The sequence below is a fragment of the Watersipora subatra genome, unplaced genomic scaffold (genome assembly GCF_963576615.1).
Source record: "Watersipora subatra unplaced genomic scaffold, tzWatSuba1.1 SCAFFOLD_29, whole genome shotgun sequence".
In the NCBI taxonomy this organism is placed as follows: Eukaryota; Metazoa; Bryozoa; class Gymnolaemata; order Cheilostomatida; family Watersiporidae; genus Watersipora; species Watersipora subatra.
The window spans coordinates 933,877-950,381 of NW_027045232.1; positions in this window are offsets into that span (position 1 = coordinate 933,877).

Consider the following 16,505-nt stretch of genomic DNA (forward strand, 5'->3'; position numbering starts at 1 on the left):
AATGTAAATTTCCAATTTCAACCAAACATGCTAGAAATGCTCCAATTGAGCTAATTAGCTTATTGTGAGAATATTACAAACATCTGACAACACTGAAAAATGTAAATTTCTAATTTCAACCAAACATGCTAGAAATGCTCCAAATGAGCTAATTAGCTTATTGAGAGAATATTGCAATTGTCTGACAAAAGTTAAAAATGTAAATTTCCAACTTCAACCAAACATGCTAGAAATGCTCCAATTGAGCTAATTAGCTTATTGTGAGAATATTGCAATTGTCTGACAAAAGTGTAAAATGTAAATTTCCAATTTCAACCAAACATGCTAGAATTGCTCCAATTGAGCTAATTAGCTTACTGTGAGATTATTGCAATTGTCTGACAAAAGTGAAAACTGTAAATTTCCAATTTCAACCAAACATGCTAGAAATGCTCCAATTGAGCTAATTAGCTTATTGTGAGAATATTACAAACGTCTGACAACACTGAAAAATGTAAATTTCCAATTTCAACCGAAGATGCTAGAAATGCTCCAATTGAGCTAATTAGCTTATTGAGAGAATATTGCAATTGTTTGACAAAAGTGAAAAATGTAAATTTCCAATTTCAACCAAACGTGCTAGAAATGCCCCAATTGAGCTAATTAGCTTATTGTGAGAATATTACAAACGTCTGACAAAAGTGAAAAATGTAAATTTCCAATTTCAACCAAACATGCTACAAATGCTCCAATTGAGCTAATTAGCTTATTGTGAGAATATTGCAATTGTCTGACAAAAGTGAAAAATGTAAATTTCCAATTTCAACCAAACATGCTAGAAATGCTCCAATTGAGCTAATTAGCTTGTTGTGAGAATATTGCAATTGTCTGACAGAAGTGAAAAATGTAAATTTGCAATTTCATCCAAACATGCTAGAAATGCTCCAATTTAGCTAATTAGCTTATTGTGAGAATATTACAAACGCCTGACAACACTGAAAAATGTAAATTTCCAATTTCAATCAAGCATGCTAGAAATGCTCCAATTGAGCTAATTAGCTTATTGTGAGAATATTGCAATTGTCTGACAAAAGTGAAAAAAGTAAATTTCCAATTTCAACCAAACATGCTAGAAATGCTCCAATTGAGCTAATTAGCTTATTGTGAGAATATTACAAACGTCTGACAAAACTGAAAAATGTAGATTTCCAATTTCAACCAAACATGCTAGAAATGCTCCAATTGAGCTAATTAGCTTATTGTGAGAATATTACAAACGTCTGACAACACTGAAAAATGTACATTTCCAATTTCAACCAAACGTGCTAGAAATGCCCCAATTGAGCTAATTAGCTTATTGTGAGAATATTACAAACGTCTGACAACACTGAAAAATGTAAATTTCCAATTTCAACCGAAGATGCTAGAAATGCTCCAATTGAGCTAATTAGCTTATTGTGAGAATATTGCAATTGTCTGACAAAAGTGAAAAATTTAAATTTCCAATTTCAACCAAACAAGCTAGAAATGCTCCAATTGAGCTAATTAGCTTATTGTGAGAATATTACAAACGTCTGACAAAAGTGAAAAATGTAAATTTCCAATTTCAACCAAACATGCTAGAAATGCTCCAATTGAGCTAATTAGCTTATTGAGAGAATATTGCAATTGTTTGACAAAAGTGAAAAATGTAAATTTCCAATTTCAACCAAACATGCTAGAAATGCTCCAATTGAGCTAATTAGCTTATTGAAAGAATATTGCAATTGTTTGACAAAAGTGAAAAATGTAAATTTTCAATTTCAACCAAACGTGCTAGAAATGCTCCAATTTCGCTAATTAGCATATTGTGAGAATATTACAAACGTCTGACAAAAGTGAAAAATGTAAATTTCCAATTTCAACCAAACATGCTAGAAATGCTCCAATTGAGCTAATTAGCTTATTGTGAGAATATTACAAACGCCTGACAACACTGAAAAATGTAAATTTCCAATTTCAATCAAACATGCTAGAAATGCTCAAATTGCACAAATAAGCCTACTGTAAGAATATTACAAACGTCTGACAACACTGAAAAATGTAAATTTCCAATTTCAACCAAACGTGCTAGAAATGCCCCAATTGAGCTAATTAGCTTATTGTGAGAATATTACAAACGTCTGACAAAAGTGAAAAATGTAAATTTCCAATTTCAACCAAACATGCTAGAAATGCTCCAATTGAGCTAATTAGCTTATTGTGAGAATATTACAATTGTCTGACAAAAGTGAAAAATGTAAATTTCCAATTTCAACCAAACATGCTAGAAATGCTCCAATTGAGCTAATTAGCTTATTGTGAGAATATTACAAACGTCTAACAAAATTGAAAAATGTAAATTTCCAATTTCAACCAAACATGCTAGAAATGCTCCAATTGAGCTAATTAGCTTATTGTGAGAATATTGCAATTGTCTGACAAAAGTGAAAAATGTAAATTTCCAATTTCAACCAAACATGCTAGAAATGCTCCAATTGAGCTAATTAGCTTATTGTGAGAATATTGCAATTGTCTGACAAAAGTGAAAAATGTAAATTTTTAATTTCAATCAAACATGCTAGAAATGCTCCAATTGAGCTAATTAGCTTATTGTGAGAATATTACAAACGTCTGACAACACTGAAAAATGTAAATTCCAATTTCAATCAAACATGCTAGAAATGCTCCGATTGAGCTAATTAGCTTATTGTGAGAATATTGCAATTGTCTGACAAAAGTGAAAAAAGAAAATTTCCAATTTCAACCAAACATGCTAGAAATGCTCAAATTGCGCAAATAAGCCTACTGTAAGAATTTTACAAACGTCTGACAAAAGTGAAAAATGTAAATTTCCAATTTCAACCAAACATGCTAAAAATGCTCCAATTGAGCTAATTAGCTTATTGTGAGAATATTACAAACGTCTGACAACACTGAAAAATGTAAACTTCTAATTTCAACCAAACATGCTAGAAATGCTCCAAATGAGCTAATTAGCTTATTGAGAGAATATTGCAATTGTCTGACAAAAGTGAAAAATGTAAATTTCCAATTTCAACTAAACGTGCTAGAAATGCTCCAATTGAGCTAATTAGCTTATTGTGAGAATATTGCAATTGTCTGACAAAAGTGAAAAATGTAAATTTCCAATTTCAACCAAACATGCTAGAATTGCTCCAATTGAGCTAATTAGCTTACTGTGAGATTATTGCAATTGTCTGACAAAAGTGAAAATTGTAAATTTCCAATTTCAACCAAACATGCTAGAAATGCTCCAATTGAGCTAATTAGCTTATTGTGAGAATATTACAAACGTCTGACAACACTGAAAAATGTAAATTTCCAATTTCAACCAAACGTGCTAGAAATGCTCCAATTGAGCTGATTAGCTTATTGTGAGAATATTACAAACGTCTGACAAAAGTGAAAAATGTAAATTTCCAATTTCAACCAAACATGCTAGAAATGCTCCAATTGAGCTAATTAGCTTATTGTGAGAATATTGCAATTGTTTGACAAAAGTGAAAAAAGTAAATTTCCAATTTCAACCAAACATGCTAGAAATGCTCCAATTGAGCTAATTAGCTTATTGTGAGAATATTACAAACGTCTGACAAAACTGAAAAATGTAAATTTCCAATTTCAACCAAACATGCTAAAAATGCTCCAATTGAGCTAATTAGCTTATTGTGAGAATATTACAAACGTCTGACAACACTGAAAAATGTAAATTTCTAATTTCAACCAAACATGCTAGAAATGCTCCAAATGAGCTAATTAGCTTATTGAGAGAATACTGCAATTGTCTGACAAAAGTGAAAAATGTAAATTTCCAATGTCAACCAAACATGCTAGAAATGCTCCAATTGAGCTAATTAGCTTATTGTGAGAATATTGCAATTGTCTGACAAAAGTGAAAATTTTAAATTTCCAATTTCAACCAAACATGCTAGAAATGCTCCAATTGAGCTAATTAGCTTATTGTGAGAATATTACAAACGTCTGACAACACTGAAAAATGTAAATTTCCAATTTCAACCAAACATGCTAGAAATGCTCCAATTGAGCTAATTAGCTTATTGTGAGAATATTGCAATTGTCTGACAAAAGTGAAAAATGTGAATTTCCAACTTCAACCAAACATGCTAGAAATGCTTCAATTGAGCTAATTAGCTTATTGTGAGAATAATGCAATTGTCTGACAAAAGTGAAAAATGTAAATTTCCAATTTCAACCAAACATGCTAGAAATGCTCCAATTGAGCTAATTAGCTTATTGTGAGAATATTACAATTGTCTGACAAAAGTGAAAAATGTAAATTTCCAATTTCAACCAAACATGCTAGAAATGCTCCAATTGAGCTAATTAGCTTATTGTGAGAATATTACAAACGTCTAACAAAATTGAAAAATGTAAATTTCCAATTTCAACCAAACATGCTAGAAATGCTCCAATTGAGCTAATTAGCTTATTGTGAGAATATTGCAATTGTCTGACAAAAGTGAAAAATGTAAATTTCCAATTTCAACCAAACATGCTAGAAATGCTCCAATTGAGCTAATTAGCTTATTGTGAGAATATTGCAATTGTCTGACAAAAGTGAAAAATGTAATTTTCCAATTTCAACCGAACATGCTAGAAATGCTCCAATTGAGCTAATTAGCTTATTGTGAGAATATTGCAATTGTCTGACAAAAGTGAAAAATGTAAATTTCCAATTTCAACCAAACGTGCTAGAAATGCTCCAATTGAGCTAATTAGCTTATTGTGAGAATATTACAAACGTCTGACAAAAGTGAAAAATGTAAATTTCCAATTTCAACCAAACATGCTAGAAATGCTCCAATTGAGCTAATTAGCTTATTGAGAGAATATTGCAATTGTCTGACAAAAGTGAAAAATGTAAAATTCCAATTTCAACCAAACGTGCTAGAAATGCTCCAATTGAGCTAATTAGCTTATTGTGAGAATATTACAAACGTCTGACAAAAGTGAAAAATGGAAATTTCCAATTTCAACCAAACATGCTAGAAATGCTCCAATTGAGCTAATTAGCTAATTGTGAGAATATTGCAATTGTCTGACAAAAGTGAAAAATGTAAATTTCCAATTTCAATCAAACATGCTAGAAATGCTCCAATTGAGCTAATTAGCTTATTGTGAGAATATTACAAACGTCTGACAACACTGAAAAATGTAAATTTCCAATTTCAATCAAACATGCTAAAAATGCTCCAATTGAGCTAATTAGCTTATTGTGAGAATATTGCAATTGTCTGACAAAAGTGAAAAAAGTAAATTTCCAATTTCAACCAAACATGCTAGAAATGCTCAAATTGCGCAAATAAGCCTACTGTAAGAATTTTACAAACGTCTGACAAAAGTGAAAAATGTAAATTTCCAATTTCAACCAAACATGCTAGAAATGCTCCAATTGAGCTAATTAGCTTATTGTGAGAATATTACAAACGTCTGACAACACTGAAAATTGTAAACTTCTAATTTCAACCAAACATGCTAGAAATGCTCCAAATGAGCTAATTAGCTTATTGAGAGAATATTGCAATTGTCTGACAAAAGTGAAAAATGTAAATTTCCAATTTCAACTAAACGTGCTAGAAATGCTCCAATTGAGCTAATTAGCTTATTGTGAAAATATTGCAATTGTCTGACAAAAGTGAAAAATGTAAATTTCCAATTTCAACCAAACATGCTAGAATTGCTCCAATTGAGCTAATTAGCTTACTGTGAGATTATTGCAATTGTCTGACAAAAGTGAAAATTGTAAATTTCAACTAAACATGCTAGAAATGCTCCAATTGAGCTAATTAGCTTATTGTGAGAGTATTGCAATTGTCTGACAAAAGTGAAAAATGTAAATTTCCAATTTCAACCAAACATGCTAGAAATGCTCCAATTGAGCTAATTAGCTTATTGTGAGAATATTACAAACGTCTGACAACACTGAAAAATGTAAATTTCCAATTTCAACCAAACATGCTAGAAATGCTCCAATTGAGCTAATTAGCTTATTGTGAGAATATTGCAATTGTCTGACAAAAGTGAAAAATGTAAATTTCCAACTTCAACCAAACATGCTAGAAATGCTCCAATTGAGCTAATTAGCTTATTGTGAGAATATTGCAATTGTCTGACAAAAGTGAAAAATGTAAATTTCCAATTTCAACCAAACATGCTAGAAATGCTCCAATTGAGCTAATTAGCTTATTGTGAGAATATTACAATTGTCTGACAAAAGTGAAAAATGTAAATTTCCAATTTCAACCAAACATGCTAGAAATGCTCCAATTGAGCTAATTAGCTTATTGTGAGAATATTACAAACGTCTAACAAAATTGAAAAATGTAAATTTCCAATTTCAACCAAACATGCTAGAAATGCTCCAATTGAGCTAATTAGCTTATTGTGAGAATATTGCAATTGTCTGACAAAAGTGGAAAATGTAAATTTCCAATTTCAACCAAACATGCTAGAAATGCTCCAATTGAGCTAATTAGCTTATTGTGAGAATATTGCAATTGTCTGACAAAAGTGAAAAATGTAATTTTCCAATTTCAACCGAACATGCTAGAAATGCTCCAATTGAGCTAATTAGCTTATTGTGAGAATATTGCAATTGTCTGACAAAAGTGAAAAATGTAAATTTCCAATTTCAACCAAACGTGCTAGAAATGCTCCAATTGAGCTAATTAGCTTATTGTGAGAATATTACAAACGTCTGACAAAAGTGAAAAATGTAAATTTCCAATTTCAACCAAACATGCTAGAAATGCTCCAATTGAGCTAATTAGCTTATTGAGAGAATATTGCAATTGTCTGACAAAAGTGAAAAATGTAAATTTCCAATTTCAATCAAACATGCTAGAAATGCTCCAATTGAGCTAATTAGCTTATTGTGAGAATATTACAAACGTCTGACAACACTGAAAAATGTAAATTTCCAATTTCAATCAAACATGCTAGAAATGCTCCAATTGAACTAATTAGCTTATTGTGAGAATATTGCAATTGTCTGACAAAAGTGAAAAAAGTAAATTTCCAATTTCAACCAAACATGCTAGAAATGCTCAAATTGCGCAAATAAGCCTACTGTAAGAATTTTACAAACGTCTGACAAAAGTGAAAAATGTAAATTTCCAATTTCAACCAAACATGCTAGAAATGCTCCAATTGAGCTAATTAGCTTATTGTGAGAATATTACAAACGTCTGACAAAAGTGAAAAATGGAAATTTCCAATTTCAACCAAACATGCTAGAAATGCTCCAATTGAGCTAATTAGCTTATTGTGAGAATATTGCAATTGTCTGACAAAAGTGAAAAATGTAAATTTCCAATTTCAATCAAACATGCTAGAAATGCTCCAATTGAGCTAATTAGCTTATTGTGAGAATATTACAAACGTCTGACAACACTGAAAAATGTAAATTTCCAATTTCAATCAAACATGCTAGAAATGCTCCAATTGAACTAATTAGCTTATTGTGAGAATATTACAAACGTCTGACAACACTGAAAATTGTAAACTTCTAATTTCAACCAAACATGCTAGAAATGCTCCAAATGAGCTAATTAGCTTATTGAGAGAATATTGCAATTGTCTGACAAAAGTGAAAAATGTAAATTTCCAATTTCAACTAAACGTGCTAGAAATGCTCCAATTGAGCTAATTAGCTTATTGTGAAAATATTGCAATTGTCTGACAAAAGTGAAAAATGTAAATTTCCAATTTCAACCAAACATGCTAGAATTGCTCCAATTGAGCTAATTAGCTTACTGTGAGATTATTGCAATTGTCTGACAAAAGTGAAAATTGTAAATTTCAACTAAACATGCTAGAAATGCTCCAATTGAGCTAATTAGCTTATTGTGAGAGTATTGCAATTGTCTGACAAAAGTGAAAAATGTAAATTTCCAATTTCAACCAAACATGCTAGAAATGCTCCAATTGAGCTAATTAGCTTATTGTGAGAATATTACAAACGTCTGACAACACTGAAAAATGTAAATTTCCAATTTCAACCAAACATGCTAGAAATGCTCCAATTGAGCTAATTAGCTTATTGTGAGAATATTGCAATTGTCTGACAAAAGTGAAAAATGTAAATTTCCAACTTCAACCAAACATGCTAGAAATGCTCCAATTGAGCTAATTAGCTTATTGTGAGAATATTGCAATTGTCTGACAAATGTGAAAAATGTAAATTTCCAATTTCAACCAAACATGCTAGAAATGCTCCAATTGAGCTAATTAGCTTATTGTGAGAATATTACAATTGTCTGACAAAAGTGAAAAATGTAAATTTCCAATTTCAACCAAACATGCTAGAAATGCTCCAATTGAGCTAATTAGCTTATTGTGAGAATATTACAAACGTCTAACAAAATTGAAAAATGTAAATTTCCAATTTCAACCAAACATGCTAGAAATGCTCCAATTGAGCTAATTAGCTTATTGTGAGAATATTGCAATTGTCTGACAAAAGTGAAAAATGTAAATTTCCAATTTCAACCAAACATGCTAGAAATGTTCCAATTGAGCTAATTAGCTTATTGTGAGAATATTGCAATTGTCTGACAAAAGTGAAAAATGTAATTTTCCAATTTCAACCGAACATGCTAGAAATGCTCCAATTGAGCTAATTAGCTTATTGTGAGAATATTGCAATTGTCTGACAAAAGTGAAAAATGTAAATTTCCAATTTCAACCAAACGTGCTAGAAATGCTCCAATTGAGCTAATTAGCTTATTGTGAGAATATTACAAACGTCTGACAAAAGTGAAAAATGTAAATTTCCAATTTCAACCAAACATGCTAGAAATGCTCCAATTGAGCTAATTAGCTTATTGAGAGAATATTGCAATTGTCTGACAAAAGTGAAAAATGTAAAATTCCAATTTCAACCAAACGTGCTAGAAATGCTCCAATTGAGCTAATTAGCTTATTGTGAGAATATTACAAACGTCTGACAAAAGTGAAAAATGGAAATTTCCAATTTCAACCAAACATGCTAGAAATGCTCCAATTGAGCTAATTAGCTTATTGTGAGAATATTGCAATTGTCTGACAAAAGTGAAAAATGTAAATTTCCAATTTCAATCAAACATGCTAGAAATGCTCCAATTGAGCTAATTAGCTTATTGTGAGAATATTACAAACGTCTGACAACACTGAAAAATGTAAATTTCCAATTTCAATCAAACATGCTAGAAATGCTCCAATTGAACTAATTAGCTTATTGTGAGAATATTGCAATTGTCTGACAAAAGTGAAAAAAGTTAATTTCCAATTTCAACCAAACATGCTAGAAATGCTCAATTTGCGCAAATAAGCCTACTGTAAGAATTTTACAAACGTCTGACAAAAGTGAAAAATGTAAATTTCCAATTTCAACCAAACATGCTAAAAATGCTCCAATTGAGCTAAGTAGCTTATTGTGAGAATATTACAAACGTCTGACAACACTGAAAAATGTAAACTTCTAATTTCAACCAAACATGCTAGAAATGCTCCAAATGAGCTAATTAGCTTATTGAGAGAATATTGCAATTGTCTGACAAAAGTGAAAAATGTAAATTTCCAATTTCAACTAAACGTGCTAGAAATGCTCCAATTGAGCTAATTAGCTTATTGTGAAAATATTGCAATTGTCTGACAAAAGTGAAAAATGTAAATTTCCAATTTCAACCAAACATGCTAGAATTGCTCCAATTGAGCTAATTAGCTTACTGTGAGATTATTGCAATTGTCTGACAAAAGTGAAAAATGTAAATTTCAACTAAACATGCTAGAAATGCTCCAATTGAGCTAATTAGCTTATTGTGAGAGTATTGCAATTGTCTGACAAAAGTGAAAAATGTAAATTTCCAATTTCAACCAAACATGCTAGAAATGCTCCAATTGAGCTAATTAGCTTATTGTGAGAATATTACAAACGTCTGACAAAATTGAAAAATGTAAATTTCCAATTTCAACCAAACATGCTAGAAATGCTCCAATTGAGCTAATTAGCTTATTGTGAGAATATTGCAATTGTCTGACAAAAGTGAAAAATGTAAATTTCCAATTTCAACCAAACATGCTAGAAATGTTCCAATTGAGCTAATTAGCTTATTGTGAGAATATTGCAATTGTCTGACAAAAGTGAAAAATGTAATTTTCCAATTTCAACCGAACATGCTAGAAATGCTCCAATTGAGCTAATTAGCTTATTGTGAGAATATTGCAATTGTCTGACAAAAGTGAAAAATGTAAATTTCCAATTTCAACCAAACGTGCTAGAAATGCTCCAATTGAGCTAATTAGCTTATTGTGAGAATATTACAAACGTCTGACAAAAGTGAAAAATGTAAATTTCCAATTTCAACCAAACATGCTAGAAATGCTCCAATTGAGCTAATTAGCTTATTGAGAGAATATTGCAATTGTCTGACAAAAGTGAAAAATGTAAAATTCCAATTTCAACCAAACGTGCTAGAAATGCTCCAATTGAGCTAATTAGCTTATTGTGAGAATATTACAAACGTCTGACAAAAGTGAAAAATGGAAATTTCCAATTTCAACCAAACATGCTAGAAATGCTCCAATTGAGCTAATTAGCTTATTGTGAGAATATTGCAATTGTCTGACAAAAGTGAAAAATGTAAATTTCCAATTTCAATCAAACATGCTAGAAATGCTCCAATTGAGCTAATTAGCTTATTGTGAGAATATTACAAACGTCTGACAACACTGAAAAATGTAAATTTCCAATTTCAATCAAACATGCTAGAAATGCTCCAATTGAACTAATTAGCTTATTGTGAGAATATTGCAATTGTCTGACAAAAGTGAAAAAAGTGAATTTCCAATTTCAACCAAACATGCTAGAAATGCTCAATTTGCGCAAATAAGCCTACTGTAAGAATTTTACAAACGTCTGACAAAAGTGAAAAATGTAAATTTCCAATTTCAACCAAACATGCTAAAAATGCTCCAATTGAGCTAAGTAGCTTATTGTGAGAATATTACAAACGTCTGACAACACTGAAAAATGTAAACTTCTAATTTCAACCAAACATGCTAGAAATGCTCCAAATGAGCTAATTAGCTTATTGAGAGAATATTGCAATTGTCTGACAAAAGTGAAAAATGTAAATTTCCAATTTCAACTAAACGTGCTAGAAATGCTCCAATTGAGCTAATTAGCTTATTGTGAAAATATTGCAATTGTCTGACAAAAGTGAAAAATGTAAATTTCCAATTTCAACCAAACATGCTAGAATTGCTCCAATTGAGCTAATTAGCTTACTGTGAGATTATTGCAATTGTCTGACAAAAGTGAAAAATGTAAATTTCAACTAAACATGCTAGAAATGCTCCAATTGAGCTAATTAGCTTATTGTGAGAGTATTGCAATTGTCTGACAAAAGTGAAAAATGTAAATTTCCAATTTCAACCAAACATGCTAGAAATGCTCCAATTGAGCTAATTAGCTTATTGTGAGAATATTGCAATTGTCTGACAAAAGTGAAAAATGTAAATTTCCAATTTCAATCAAACATGCTAGAAATGCTCCAATTGAGCTAATTAGCTTATTGTGAGAATATTACAAACGTCTGACAACACTGAAAAATGTAAATTTCCAATTTCAACCAAACATGCTAGAAATGCTCCAATTGACCTAATTAGCTTATTGTGAGAATATTACAAACGTCTAACAAAATTGAAAAATGTAAATTTCCAATTTCAACTAAACATGCTAGAAATGCTCCAATTGAGCTAATTAGCTTATTGTGAGAATATTGCAATTGTCTGACAAAAGTGAAAAATGTAAATTTCCAATTTCAACCAAACATGCTAGAAATGCTCCAATTGAGCTAATTAGCTTATTGTGAGAATATTGCAATTGTCTGACAAAAGTGAAAAATGTAAATTTCCAATTTCAATCAAACATGCTAGAAATGCTCCAATTGAGCTAATTAGCTTATTGTGAGAATATTACAAACGTCTGACAACACTGAAAAATGTAAATTTCCAATTTCAATCAAACATGCTAGAAATGCTCCAATTGAGCTAATTAGCTTATTGTGAGAATATTGCAATTGTCTGACAAAAGTGAAAAAAGTAAATTTCCAATTTCAACCAAACATGCTAGAAATGCTCAAATTGCACAAATAAGCCTACTGTAAGAATTTTACGTCTGACAAAACTGAAAAATGTAAATTTCCAATTTCAACCAAACATGCTAGAAATGCTCCAATTGAGCTAATTAGCTTATTGTAAGAATATTACAAACGTCTGACAAAACTGAAAAATGTATATTTCCAATTTCAACCAAACATGCTAGAAATGCTCCAATTGAGCTAATTAGCTTATTGTGAGAATATTACAAACGTCTGACAACACTGAAAAATGTAAATTTCCAATTTCAACCAAACGTGCTAGAAATGCCCCAATTGAGCTAATTAGCTTATTGTGAGAATATTACAAACGTCTGACAAAAGTGAAAAATGTAAATTTCCAATTTCAACCAAACATGCTAGAAATGCTCCAATTGAGCTAATTAGCTTATTGTGAGAATATTACAATTGTCTGACAAAAGTGAAAAATGTAAATTTCCAATTTCAACCAAACATGCTAGAAATGCTCCAATTGAGCTAATTAGCTTATTGTGAGAATATTACAAACGTCTAACAAAATTGAAAAATGTAAATTTCCAATTTCAACCAAACATGCTAGAAATGCTCCAATTGAGCTAATTAGCTTATTGTGAGAATATTGCAATTGTCTGACAAAAGTGAAAAATGTAAATTTCCAATTTCAACCAAACATGCTAGAAATGCTCCAATTGAGCTAATTAGCTTATTGTGAGAATATTGCAATTGTCTGACAAAAGTGAAAAATGTAAATTTCCAATTTCAATCAAACATGCTAGAAATGCTCCAATTGAGCTAATTAGCTTATTGTGAGAATATTACAAACGTCTGACAACACTGAAAAATGTAAATTCCAATTTCAATCAAACATGCTAGAAATGCTCCGATTGAGCTAATTAGCTTATTGTGAGAATATTGCAATTGTCTGACAAAAGTGAAAAAAGTAAATTTCCAATTTCAACCAAACATGCTAGAAATGCTCAAATTGCGCAAATAAGCCTACTGTAAGAATTTTACAAACGTCTGACAAAATTGAAAAATGTAAATTTCCAATTTCAACCAAACATGCTAAAAATGCTCCAATTGAGCTAATTAGCTTATTGTGAGAATATTACAAACGTCTGACAACACTGAAAAATGTAAACTTCTAATTTCAACCAAACATGCTAGAAATGCTCCAAATGAGCTAATTAGCTTATTGAGAGAATATTGCAATTGTCTGACAAAAGTGAAAAATGTAAATTTCCAATTTCAACTAAACGTGCTAGAAATGCTCCAATTGAGCTAATTAGCTTATTGTGAGAATATTGCAATTGTCTGACAAAAGTGAAAAATGTAAATTTCCAATTTCAACCAAACATGCTAGAAATGCTCCGATTGAGCTAATTAGCTTATTGTGAGAATATTGCAATTGTCTGACAAAAGTGAAAAAAGTAAATTTCCAATTTCAACCAAACATGCTAGAAATGCTCAAATTGCGCAAATAAGCCTACTGTAAGAATTTTACAAACGTCTGACAAAAGTGAAAAATGTAAATTTCCAATTTCAACCAAACATGCTAAAAATGCTCCAATTGAGCTAATTAGCTTATTGTGAGAATATTACAAACGTCTGACAACACTGAAAAATGTAAACTTCTAATTTCAACCAAACATGCTAGAAATGCTCCAAATGAGCTAATTAGCTTATTGAGAGAATATTGCAATTGTCTGACAAAAGTGAAAAATGTAAATTTCCAATTTCAACTAAACGTGCTAGAAATGCTCCAATTGAGCTAATTAGCTTATTGTGAGAATATTGCAATTGTCTGACAAAAGTGAAAAATGTAAATTTCCAATTTCAACCAAACATGCTAGAAATGCTCCAAATGAGCTAATTAGCTTATTGTGAGAATATTACAAACGTCTGACAACACTGAAAAATGTAAATTTCCAATTTCAATCAAACATGCTAGAAATGCTCCAATTGAGCTGATTAGCTTATTGTGAGAATATTACAAATGTCTGACAAAAGTGAAAAATGTAAATTTCCAATTTCAACCAAACATGCTAGAAATGCTCCAATTGAGCTAATTAGCTTATTGTGAGAATATTGCAATTGTCTGACAAAAGTGAAAAAAGTAAATTTCCAATTTCAACCAAACATGCTAGAAATGCTCCAATTGAGCTAATTAGCTTATTGTGAGAATATTACAAACGTCTGACAAAACTGAAAAATGTAAATTTCCAATTTCAACCAAACATGCTAAAAATGCTCCAATTGAGCTAATTAGCTTATTGTGAAAATATTACAAACGTCTGACAACACTGAAAAATGTAAATTTCTAATTTCAACCAAACATGCTAGAAATGCTCCAAATGAGCTAATTAGCTTATTGAGAGACTACTGCAATTGTCTGACAAAAGTGAAAAATGTAAATTTCCAATTTCAACCAAACATGCTAGAAATGCTCCAATTGAGCTAATTAGCTTATTGTGAGAATATTGCAATTGTCTGACAAAAGTGAAAAATGTAAATTTCCAATTTCAACCAAACATGCTAGAAATGCTCCAATTGAGCTAATTAGCTTATTGTGAGAATATTACAAACGTCTGACAACACTGAAAAATGTAAATTTCCAATTTCAACCAAACATGCTAGAAATGCTCCAATTGAGCTAATTAGCTTATTGTGAGAATATTGCAATTGTCTGACAAAAGTGAAAAATGTAAATTTCCAATTTCAACCAAACATGCTAGAAATGCTCCAATTGAGCTAATTAGCTTATTGTGAGAATATTGCAATTGTCTGACAAAAGTGAAAAATGTAATTTTCCAATTTCAACCGAACATGCTAGAAATGCTCCAATTGAGCTAATTAGCTTATTGTGAGAATATTGCAATTGTCTGACAAAAGTGAAAAATGTAAATTTCCAATTTTAACCAAACGTGCTAGAAATGCTCCAATTGAGCTAATTAGCTTATTGTGAGAATATTGCAATTGTCTGACAAAAGTGAAAATTGTAAATTTCCAATTTCAACTAAACATGCTAGAAATGCTCCAATTGAGCTAATTAGCTTATTGTGAGAATATTACAAACGTCTGACAAAAGTGAAAAATGTAAATTTCTAATTTCAACCAAACATGCTAGAAATGCTCCAATTGAGCTAATTAGCTTATTGTGAGAATATTACAAACGTCTGACAAAAGTGAAAAATGGAAATTTCCAATTTCAACCAAACATGCTAGAAATGCTCCAATTGAGCTAATTAGCTTATTGTGAGAATATTGCAATTGTCTGACAAAAGTGAAAAATGTAAATTTCCAATTTCAATCAAACATGCTAGAAATGCTCCAATTGAGCTAATTAGCTTATTGTGAGAATATTACAAACGTCTGACAACACTGAAAAATGTAAATTTCCAATTTCAATCAAACATGCTAGAAATGCTCCAATTGAACTAATTAGCTTATTGTGAGAATATTGCAATTGTCTGACAAAAGTGAAAAAAGTAAATTTCCAATTTCAACCAAACATGCTAGAAATGCTCAAATTGCGCAAATAAGCCTACTGTGAGAATTTTACAAACGTCTGACAAAAGTGAAAAATGTAAATTTCCAATTTCAACCAAACATGCTAAAAATGCTCCAATTGAGCTAATTAGCTTATTGTGAGAATATTACAAACGTCTGACAACACTGAAAAATGTAAACTTCTAATTTCAACCAAACATGCTAGAAATGCTCCAAATGAGCTAATTAGCTTATTGAGAGAATATTGCAATTGTCTGACAAAAGTGAAAAATGTAAATTTCCAATTTCAACTAAACAGGCTAGAAATGCTCCAATTGAGCTAATTAGCTTATTGTGAAAATATTGCAATTGTCTGACAAAAGTGAAAAATGTAAATTTCCAATTTCAACCAAACATGCTAGAATTGCTCCAATTGAGCTAATTAGCTTACTGTGAGATTATTGCAATTGTCTGACAAAAGTGAAAATTGTAAATTTCCAATGTCAACCAAACATGCTAGAAATGCTCCAATTGAGCTAATTAGCTTATTGTGAGAATATTACAAACGTCTGACAACACTGAAAAATGTAAATTTCCAATTTCAACCAAACGTGCTAGAAATGCCCCAATTGAGCTAATTAGCTTATTGTGAGAATATTACAAACGTCTGACAAAAGTGAAAAATGTAAATTTCCAATTTCAACCAAACATGCTAGAAATGCTCCAATTGAGCTAATTAGCTTATTGTGAGAATATTGCAATTGTCTGACAAAAGTGAAAAATGTAAATTTCCAATTTCAACCAAACATGCTAGAAATGCTCCAATTGAGCTAATTAGCTTATTGTGAGAATATT